Below are 10,750 nucleotides of genomic sequence, written 5' to 3' on the forward strand. Positions count from 1 at the left end.
GCATTCATCGAGGTTAATTTTTGATGCTGCATAGTGTAATATGTATTAAAAAGGACATGTAAACCTTTTATGTATCCTTTCATTATTATCTTTAATTGAAAAATCGAATAGTGTTTTCTATTAACAGTGATTTTAGTTAGAAAAAGGTTTCTTTATTCTTAAACCTGAAAATATTCAGAAAAACGTATTTATAAGTCTCTAGAAAATTCCCTTTAGTCCACTTTATAATTTCTTTTTGATTCTGTTAGGCAAATGCCAGCTTTTCAATCTTATCAGTCATTAAACTCAGCGAGGGTAAACGCTGCGTATACGCAATTTGAATGCGTATACGTACCGTGTGTGCGTGCAATATGTATGTTTGTAGCTGTGGGGTGAGCAAAAAAGGGGAAATAGCCAGAGAAAGAGAGAGAGAGGGAGAAAGGGAGGAGATTACACTTGGAACTTGAAACGATAATAAAATAATAAAATTTTTAAATGTGTCAGTGGTTGTCGTCGTTGACCAAATCATATGGAAAATAACGCACAATTGCATATTAGGCCTAAATAATGATGATTGTTCAGTTTGTAGCGAAATTATTAACTTTATTATGTTGCCATAAAGGCAAAGAGAAAAAAGTCGCCAAGTTGCCGGGTTTTGTTGTTGCAGTCTGTGCTCTCTTTTTCTCTATTTTCGGTGCGTAGCTCTCGGCTCGCTATAAAAAAAATTATTTTTTCCTGTTGCTGTGTTGGTGGTTTTATTGTTGTTATTTTTTTTTATTTATACGCACAATGTGCAAAATGTGCGAGACACATACACTGGCGGCAAATTCACGCACACGCACTTGCTCTTAACCTTGAAAAATAACACATCCAATTTGTTGTTGTTCCTGCTGATTTCTGACAGCTTTCTTTTTGTTCTTGTTTCGGTTTTTTACTGAACTTTGTTTTTGTCCTACCGCTGATAAGATTCATATTTTTTCCCATATTTTGCTCTTTTTTTGGGAGTACGTAAGTGCGTGTTGTTGGCCTTTTTTTGTGGCAGTGTATGCGTGTGCGTACAACAAATATTGAATTTCTAGACAAATTTTATTAAGCAAATTGCCGAGAGGGAATGTGAATAATTTGTTGCTTTTCCAATTTAGTTTTTTCTTGTTTTTGCTAAAATTCTATTAATTTAGTTTCGCAGCCAAATATTTATACATACATACATACGAATTTAGTAAACAGTTGTGGTCAACATAATAGTAAAGGTTTTTAACCTCATATATGTTTTTATTTGTTGCTGTAAGAATAGAAAAGGCTTTAAATATGGAATTCACAAATTCCTTTTAAATTTCAAAATAAAATAACTTTCAAGAAAGGTACCCAAAAAGTTTCCACTGCCTTTCCACCCATACACACTTAAGTATATTCTTATTTTCCTACATCGAAGAACCGTTGAAAGACTTTCTGAATTTCACAAAATGTTCCTGATTTTTATGAGGTTTAATGAACTTGAACTCTTATCAGTCAGTCAGGTTGGGATTTCTTGATATAGCCCATGGGGAGAGCTGTAATGCAACAAAAGAAGCGACACAAAAAAGTCGGTGATCGGCGTCATGTGAATTTCTTTAAGGCTTTTGAACTTGGTTGAGTTGAGAAATAAAACAGGGCAATCGAAATTGGGTCGAAGCCCCATTATAACTCACTTCCTGCTAGACTGCGTCGCTATTAGATCTTTAAAAAAATGTTTAAAAAAAGTGCCGAAGGCGTAAATAATTTTTAAAATATAATATATAACTTCAATATCATTATTAAGGATACTATTATCACTCTCTTAAGCTAAATATTTAATATAAGTTCCAAAAAACTTCAAACTTTACTAATCTCAAAGTTTACATTACTTTTATTTACTTGACTTTACTTTACTTTGCCTAAAAGTATGCAAATATTTTTACTTATATTTTTTAAAATTTTGTTTTTATATGTGCATATGGAGAAAATTGTATATATATTTTGTTTTTTCTAAACTATAATTTTTAGATAATTTTTCAAAGAAATTATATTTTTATTTATTCGATCAGACAGTCATGGAATATCATTTCCCACCCTTTCCGATTCTCCTGTAGCTCATATTTCAAACGCTCCCCTTCAGCTCACACATTTCCATTACACATTTATCCCAAAATATTTCAAAGAATTGTATATTAGCAATCTTTTATTCTGTTCAAACACGATGACCTCTCTGCTGGATACGCCGATAGTCTCCATCTTCGACATGATGGTGGAACGCCACCAGAGGCTACGCCGTGAATTGAAAGAAGCTGTCAAAGGATCGAATACATTGTCACGCCGGCTGAAAGAGGAGCAGAAACCCATCATAAAATCTAAGCCAATCCCGATGGAGATGCCTGATACCCCTGAATTCGACCTACCATCACCATGTCCGCCGAACGCGATAACTGCCGCACATTTGACCAAAAAGCAAACCTCTCTGAAAGTCCAGCCGCCGACGAACAAGGAGGTGATCAAGAAACTGGTCGAGAAGATATCGAAAGGTCGTGGGCCCATCGCAACCCCAAGTGATCGCAAGTCTGGCAGGAAGACCAGTGCCAAGTCCTCCAAGGTGGTGATCAGCCCTCATCGGCGAAGGAGGATGGCGGGTGGCCAGGGATAATTCCGTGGCAAACAGAAGCTCAGCAAGTCCAATACCACTCAGATGAGGCGGGCTCCTCTTTCCCCTAGAAAGGTGGATCCCGGACACAAGGACACAAGGTACCTATCTGGTACACGCGCCCTTACATTTGCCACGTCGTTAGTTCGCCAAATCTCTCGTCATAGGACCAGCTGATCTGGGTTGCCAGACCATGCCCACATATAGTCAATAAATATATTGAAGCAAACAAAAAAATAGCAGCTAACCTAAATTCAGAATACAATTTTATATATACATTTATATGTATTTATTTATTTACACATATCACAGCAGGTCTATACTTTTCCCTTTCTAGAGAAAACCCATTTTTTTTACTTTTATTTAACAGTAGTCTTATAGAAACCCTTTTAGGTGACTGTTAACTTAAAAGGGTCGGTTCAGCCGAACGGTCGGACCGAAAAGCAAAACGAAAAAAGGGTTCCGCTCAGAGAGAGAACTTGTGAGCAACATTTTTTTTGGTTTTGTCGAGAGTTAAACTGCCTTAGAAATATCGGTTGACAGTTATTTGCAAGCTCTGCTTTTATGTGTGGAACTAATAAAATAAGAAATTATATTGTTTATACTTTTCTAGTGCTTTTACATTAATTTTAGGACAAAAGTCTTTGTTGTTAGTTTATTTACGCGGCTAAAATTTTGAAACTCAACTGAAAAAAAATATCAAAAGTATCTGATATATATATCGATGTTTTTTTGGCGATATATTATATATCATATTGATATTTTTCTTAAAGAAAATATATCAGCGATACGATATTTTTAAAATACATTACATCCCAACGCGCAAAGTCAAATTGTTTTGTGCATTTAAGAAAATTGCAATGCAAAGGTAACTTCACAAAAAAACAATAGAACTGCTGAATTCCAATGATTTTTAATGCAGCGTTCCGACTATTACAATTTCGAAACGAAACGATACAATGACGTGTAGATGTGGTGGATTTAGCTTATTTCAGTGTCTCAGTCAGATTTGGTTATTTTAAATCAGAGCAATGTTTAATACCTATGTAAGTACCTTAATAATTCCAAAGGTATATAAAAATCTATAGCTAGGTAAGGTAAAAGGTACTCAATTATTTTTATACCTAGGTAAGGTAAAAGGTACCAATAAATTGTAACTAGGTACGTACCTAGGTAAAAGTATCTAGGTATGTCCCAACACTGTTAAGCGCACGTCTGTTGGCTTTGCCGATAGAAAATCAAGTGAACGAGCTGCGTACAGAAGTTTGCCTACGTGGCTGACTTCGCTTCCAGGAATTTAAGTTGGAAGCGCAGAGACGGAAAATAACGGCGTTATGGCGTGATACTTTCGTCTTCGCATCGTTCACACTGATATTCGCCAGATTTTCGGTCGCCGCGGCGTAAATCGTGTGAGCGAGATGGCAGATGAACAGTAAAGAGAGGCTGGCAGATAATTATAACTGCTTAGACGCTATTACTACTGGCCCAATATGGTTACTGACGTTAAGAACTATATCAATTCCTGTGACACCAAATCAGACCATGAGACCGCCAATGGGCCATACAGGTCAACCCCAGCGTTTCTTTCAAAAATTATTTGTTGATTTTTTGGGACCATATCCCCGTAGTAAGACTGGTAATGTAGGCATATTCGTTGTATTAGATCAGCTTTCCAAATTTCCCTTTTTGAATTTATTAGGAGCTATTTAGAAGAGGAATTATTTCACTGTTTTGGAATTTCGGAAACCATAGTATCCGACAACGGAGTCCAATTTAAGTCCCACACATTTAATTCCTTGCTAGAAAAATACAACATTTTTCATAGCTATACAGCGTATTACTCTCCCCAGGCAAATGTGTCTGAAAGAGTTAATAGATCAGTGCTTGCAGCCATCAAATCATATGTGGATCCTAATCAGCGTAATTGGGATGAAAAATTAAGTAGAATTAGCTGCGCACTCCGTTCAAGTTTCCATCTAGCCATTAATACAAGCCCTTATAGACTCGCATTTGGCCAGCAGATGATCACCGATGGTAGCACCTACAAGACTTGCTAGACGATCGCAGCCTACAATTTAGCAGAGAAGATTCGTTTGACCTATTGAGAGCTAAAGCAAAAGATTCAATGGAATCCCAGCACGTTCGTAACGAAAAAGCTTACAACTTGCGAACAAGGGAATTATCATATAAAGTCGGCCAAGAGGTTCTTGGGCGAAACTTCCAACAGAGTAATTTTTCGAAGGGTTTCAGTGCGAAATTAGCTCCAAGTTTCGTCAAAGCGAGAGTTCGAAGAAGGTTCGGAAACTACTATTATGAGCTTGAGGACCTTCAGGGGTGCCTGATAGGAAACTTTCATGCCAAAGATATAAAACAATGATCCTAGTATTGGCAAGCGCAAATCTCGTTTGTGTTGCTTGCACCACAAGCGTGATTTAAGTGGGGGGGAAATGTAGTGCGCTTGGTCAACCAGATGATCCTAAAATGATGCCTAACACTAGTTTACAGCCGAAATGCTCCCCAGCAATTGATGGCAAATTCAGTTAGTGTTGGACCTCAAGACCACGAAAATAGCATTAATTTTTTTTTCGATGGCACAGTTTTTTTTTTAAGATTTTTTAAAGTTCGAAATGTTAAATTTCTGACTTTTTTCGAATTTCTTCTTATATCTCGACAGATATCCACCCAATTGGGCCAGTTTTAATTTTACTTTAAAGTCAATAGATCAGAGTTTAACTTTGCCATACAGATCAATATGATTGGATAAGTAATGGCAGCGCAGAAGCTCGACAAAGATGAAAAATGTGTTTTTAGGTCGACTGTAAGTCGGCTGTATATATCGTAAAAACTCGAAATAAATCCGTTGAAAATCCTAATGGGTACAAACTTAAAGTTTAGATCCTACCGAATAAAACAAGCCGGATATGGACCAAATCCATGGAAAACCGGATTTATGGTGGATTTTTAAAGTTCGGATTTTTCCACTTTTTTCGGTTGACAGAGTCCAAATTTAAGATTTATCATAGGCGGCGACATGTAAACAAAAATAATTGGTGTTGGCAGCCGGGTCACTAAATAGCTGCGCTGCCATTACTTATCCAATCATATTGATCTGTATGGCAAAGTTAAGCTCTGATCTATTGACTTTAAAATAAAACTAAAACTGGCCCAATCGGGTGGATATCTGCCGAGATATAAGAAGAAGTTCGAAAAAAGTCCGAAATTTAACATTTCGAACTTTAAAAAATCTTTAAAAAAAACTGTGCCATCGAAAAAAAAAATTAATGCTATTTTCGTAGTCTAGAGGTCCAACACCAAGAATATTATTATTTTGTAAACTAGTGTAATTGAACAGACCTACAGTGCGAAGTAAAAAGTTCCATTTTTTTACCTTAAAGTAGCAGCATTTATTTATTTATTTATTATTACAAAATACGTGCTTCACGTAAAATAAAATATAACCGGCTTGGAGTTATTCTTAGGATTTTGGGTGCCACTATAAGGTATTTAGTTTTTTTTGAAAAGAAACACATGTGCCTACATTCGTCATACCCTTTCATTTAGGCACCCAGTTCCCGACCAATTTAAAGTCAGTCTACTGCGGTATAGTTGACTCTACAGTCTCGACGGCCTTAAGAGTTGGCTGGAGATTATCTGGCTAGTACTCAAACTTATTCGGCTTAAAGGTTACCCTTGCACGTGTCGCGGAGTTGGCCGTAAATAGCCCCATTTCGACCTGGAGCTGTTCTCCATTCCTCCACGTGGTCTCTGGTGGACCCTACACATATGCAGTACTTAACCCCTAAAACTACAGGGAGGTCTGCCTAAGAGGAATTAAGTGCGATCCGTGGAAGTTTCCCTTTTAAGTTTCACCGCCTTTATTTGGCCACAATCAGTGCACCTCGGCGTCAGTAAAAAAAAAAACTAACTACAAAAAAATAATATAATCAAAAAAAAAAATCAAATCAAATAAGAAAAGGCGTTTTACAGGCGTTCATGCAAATTTTTTTTGGTAGATAAAGGCCTGCCCGCATTCCAATATATAAATAACAACATAAATAAAGCAAAAAGAAAAGAAATATTGAATATTGTAAATGTAAAATCAAATTCCTAAAAAATATAAAAAAAAAGACAATCGGCAAGAACTAACAAAATTGAATGATAAATCCTATCTTAAATTAGTTGAAACGACAAACGATTTAAAAACTAAGCGCAGTGAACTCCTAATCCACACCTTTATTGAAAATTACACCAACAGAGCACACTCATCCCAGCAAAAGATCTTTTGGACGTGGATAAAATATGTAAGTGTACTTATTCACTTTTATTTTAGATACGTAGCGGATTTGTGAATTCTAAGCGGAACCAAATAGAGTTTTAATGTTTGGTTAAAACCAGTTTTTCGTTATATTTTCTTGAAAATGCCCAGCCGTGTGCAGATAAGAAAAAGTGCAACAACAAAACAAAACGAAACAAAACTACACTTCCTGTCTGCATACATGTTTAGAGCCATTGGGAAAAGTTAAATAAAACTTTAAAACCTTGGAATTAAAATGAACCTGAAATAAAATATAAATATTTAATAATTAATTAATTAATTAGCAAGATGCGGTGTAGGGGTTATCAATAACATAGAATCTTTGTTGTTAGCAATGCAAATATAAAATTAGTGGACTGTATTTTTAATGCGATATATTGTATTTGCTTTTTAACTTATAACTTATAAATTAATTAATAATAATAATTTATAATAATAATTATTATTAATTAATTTATAATAATAATAATAATTATTAATTAATTTATAATAATAATTATTATTATTAATTAATTTATAATAATTATAACTTATAAATTAATTAATAATAATAATTATTATAATAATAATAATAATATAATAATAATATTTATTATTAATTAATTTATAAGTTATAAGTTAAAAAGCAAATACAATATATCGCATTAAAAATACAGTCCACTAATTTTATATTTGCATTGCTAACAAAAAAGAATCAATGTTATTGATAACCCCTACACCGCATCTTGCTAGCCCTTTGGCATAATGTTAACTTATCCTACAAAAAATTGTTTAACAAAAGCTTACTGACACTAACTAACTTATATTAAAAATGTATCTTTATTTGTATTTAAAGAACTATTAAGCTTCATCGATGCCCAAGGACCAAGCTTTTCTATTGAGCCTCCGAAACTTGTTGTATTTAGCAACACTTTAGGAAATACAATCGATTGTGCTGCTAATGGACATCCACAACCACAAATACAGTGGATAGATGCAGAAAGTAATCCGATAACATCTATTTTAAAGGTAATGAAATTAATTTAATTTATGCGATCTCAAGGTCCTAGGACCTTTAAAAAGAAAATAATTTTTTCACTAAACTGTCTTTCTGTATAATCGGTATTATATCGGGGATCGTTATGTGCGGGGTTCCTTTTTGGCATTTTTGGGGCGCTACTGAGTAAAAGTACTATACCAACTTATATTCCATCACCAACAGGTTCAACTGTATTGCTAAGAATACAAAAAACCGATGTTTGCGGACATTTGGCATTGGGTGTCCTACAAATATAATTGGTCTTACATTAACTATTTTTCTAAAATCCACGCTCAATACATCAATATGCAATTATTTTTTGCATTTATTTTTATTTGTATATATATGTTAATTCTTAAGCGTCAAGCGGCTCTTAAGGCATTTTTACACTATGCGGTTTTTGGTATTTTTGTGAATTTTCGATTGACAACACGATAGGCAAACGGGAAAAACGCGTTTAAAAACAGTTCTTCTTTGAAATAGTCAGTCGCGAGCTAAAGGAAACAAAAGATTTAAATAATTGGTTTTTAACGAACGAACTGCTACTGTCCTTTATGCGCTTGGACAGAGTTATTGCCAGAACATTTGACATATGAGTGATTCTTTGTGAAACGTATCGAGATTTTCTTAATGGTTTCAAACCGATATCTCATTTTTATCACGACATTTCACCATTTAAAAAAAATTTTTAAAAAGGTAAAAAAAATACATTTGACAGAAGCGAAGATATGGCGACGCTTTTTTTTGTTTAAATAATTTTTAGCTTTAAATTACGTGGGGTATCTCTATATATAAAGCTATCACTAAGAAAACTAGGAATCAACGCACAGCCAAATCCATTGATTAACAATATTAAAATGCACTTTTATTACATTCTTATAACTTTAAACTGATTTGCTAAGATTTATTGGGGCTCCCCAAGTGGCCCCAATCGCTTCCAATTGGAAAAAACGTAAATGTTCCTTTCAAAAATTCTGGACGCTAAACCGTTTAACCAATCGAATCCGTGTTTTCGCCCAAAAATACTTTAAAACATTATACATGTTTAAAAAATTTGACCGCTTAGATTTAAGGCTTTTTATTATTTTTAACAGCCCTTCTAAAATTACAATTTGGCCAAAAATCTCTTCAAACGTCGAAAAATGGTACTTCTAAACTGAATATCGAAAATTCCTTCGGTAAAGTTTTTCCTTAAACCTTAACGATTCATTTGATGGTTTTACCAAAGCTCTAGCTATCTTTTAAACAGAGAAACTAAGCAAAAAGTCGACCTATTATCGAATTCAAGGGTCTCCATAATGCTGCCTGCATATTGCTATCTCTCTCTGCATTTTCATACAAATTGTCAACAAATGATTCCGTCTCCCTCCCTCTCCCTCTGCCTTGCATTTCAATAAATTTTAACCAAGTCCCCAATATTTTCAAATTTGGATAACCTGATGTGACGTCACGCGTCCCCATATGTTTGTATGTATGTTCTGCTGGCGCATGTATGTATGTACATATGTATGTCCTGCTGTCGCAATTTAAGTGTGACCGCGCAAGGGGAAAATGAAAATACCACAGCCAAAAATCGATTATATCGCAAATCTTAAGTAAACGATAAATTTTAAAATATCGGTATACCTTACAGAAATTCCATTAAGCTGAATTTTACAGTCGAAATTTTCCTTATAATTGCTTTTGTTTTTTAAAATGCAAAAGCCCGATAAGCAAACTATTTATTAGTTTTCAAATGTTGATTTATCGACAAACTTTGGATTTGTATAAAACAAAAACAAACAATGATTTGCTCTGCTATGTACACACACACGCACAAAAAAATTTAAAATAAGTACCAAAGATAAAGCAATGCTTAATTTTCAATTTTAATTTCCGCAGGCGAAGCTGCGGGCTACAGACTCTGCTAGTAAAATAAATAAAAATACTCCAAAATTTTAATATTTGACAAGCTTTCATATAAAAATAACACCCATAATGGTTCCAGTGCAGTCCAAACTTTAAAAAAAAAATTTCATTCGCGGTTTTCTGCAAATCGGCATTTTTAATCTTTATAAAAAAATAGTTTAATGTTCTATACATAATTCTTGTTGGCCCCTGAAAGTTTCTGCATGGGACCTCCATTACTTTCTGCATTACAAAGCAGTCTTTCGTTGTTATACATTAAATTATATTAGACAAACAGTTTTCGTTCTTCATTAATTCCGGTTTGCAGTTTGGTATAGCAAAGAAATCCCTACCAATTTCAACGTGGGACAATAACTTTTTGCTACTTAATTATAAAAATATATTTTAATGCATTTTAAAGAAATATGAAGCGTCAGCATAAACGAAATCGGGGAAACTATTTTAAGATCCATTTGGCTTTTTGGGGAACACAAAATTGATGCCTAGAAAATCAAAACGAACAGAAGGAACTAGCATTCTCGATCCGAAAACGAGAGAGCGAGAAACTGAAATAAATAAACAAAAACAAGAGAGAACGCTATAGTCGGGTTGGTGTCTCGAATATCAAATACCCGTTACTGGGCTAAAGAGAGTGCGAGGGAGATAGATATATATAGATATTTTGATTGCGTGAACTTTTTAATGAATGGTCCGATTTGAAAAATGTCTTCTACATTTCGATAGGTATAAATATACACAACAAAATTGCATTTATACGCTTCTCGGAAATCTTTAAAGATGTGGGCGCAGGACACATTTTAAAATCGTTAGTGGGCGTTAGAGAGGGCGACGGACAGACGGACATGGCTAGATCGACTCGGCTAGTGACCCTGGTCAA

The 10,750-nt window shown here is 34.5% G+C and overlaps 1 pseudogene; it reads left to right on the forward strand.

Moving 5' to 3' along the window:
* Positions 1-2,066: 2,066 nt before the first annotated feature.
* Positions 2,067-2,908, forward strand: LOC138913199 (uncharacterized; annotated as a pseudogene).
* The last annotated feature ends 7,842 nt before the right edge of the window (positions 2,909-10,750 follow it).

This window comes from Drosophila takahashii, chromosome 2L (genome assembly GCF_030179915.1).
Source record: "Drosophila takahashii strain IR98-3 E-12201 chromosome 2L, DtakHiC1v2, whole genome shotgun sequence".
NCBI classification, from domain to species: domain Eukaryota; kingdom Metazoa; phylum Arthropoda; class Insecta; order Diptera; family Drosophilidae; genus Drosophila; species Drosophila takahashii.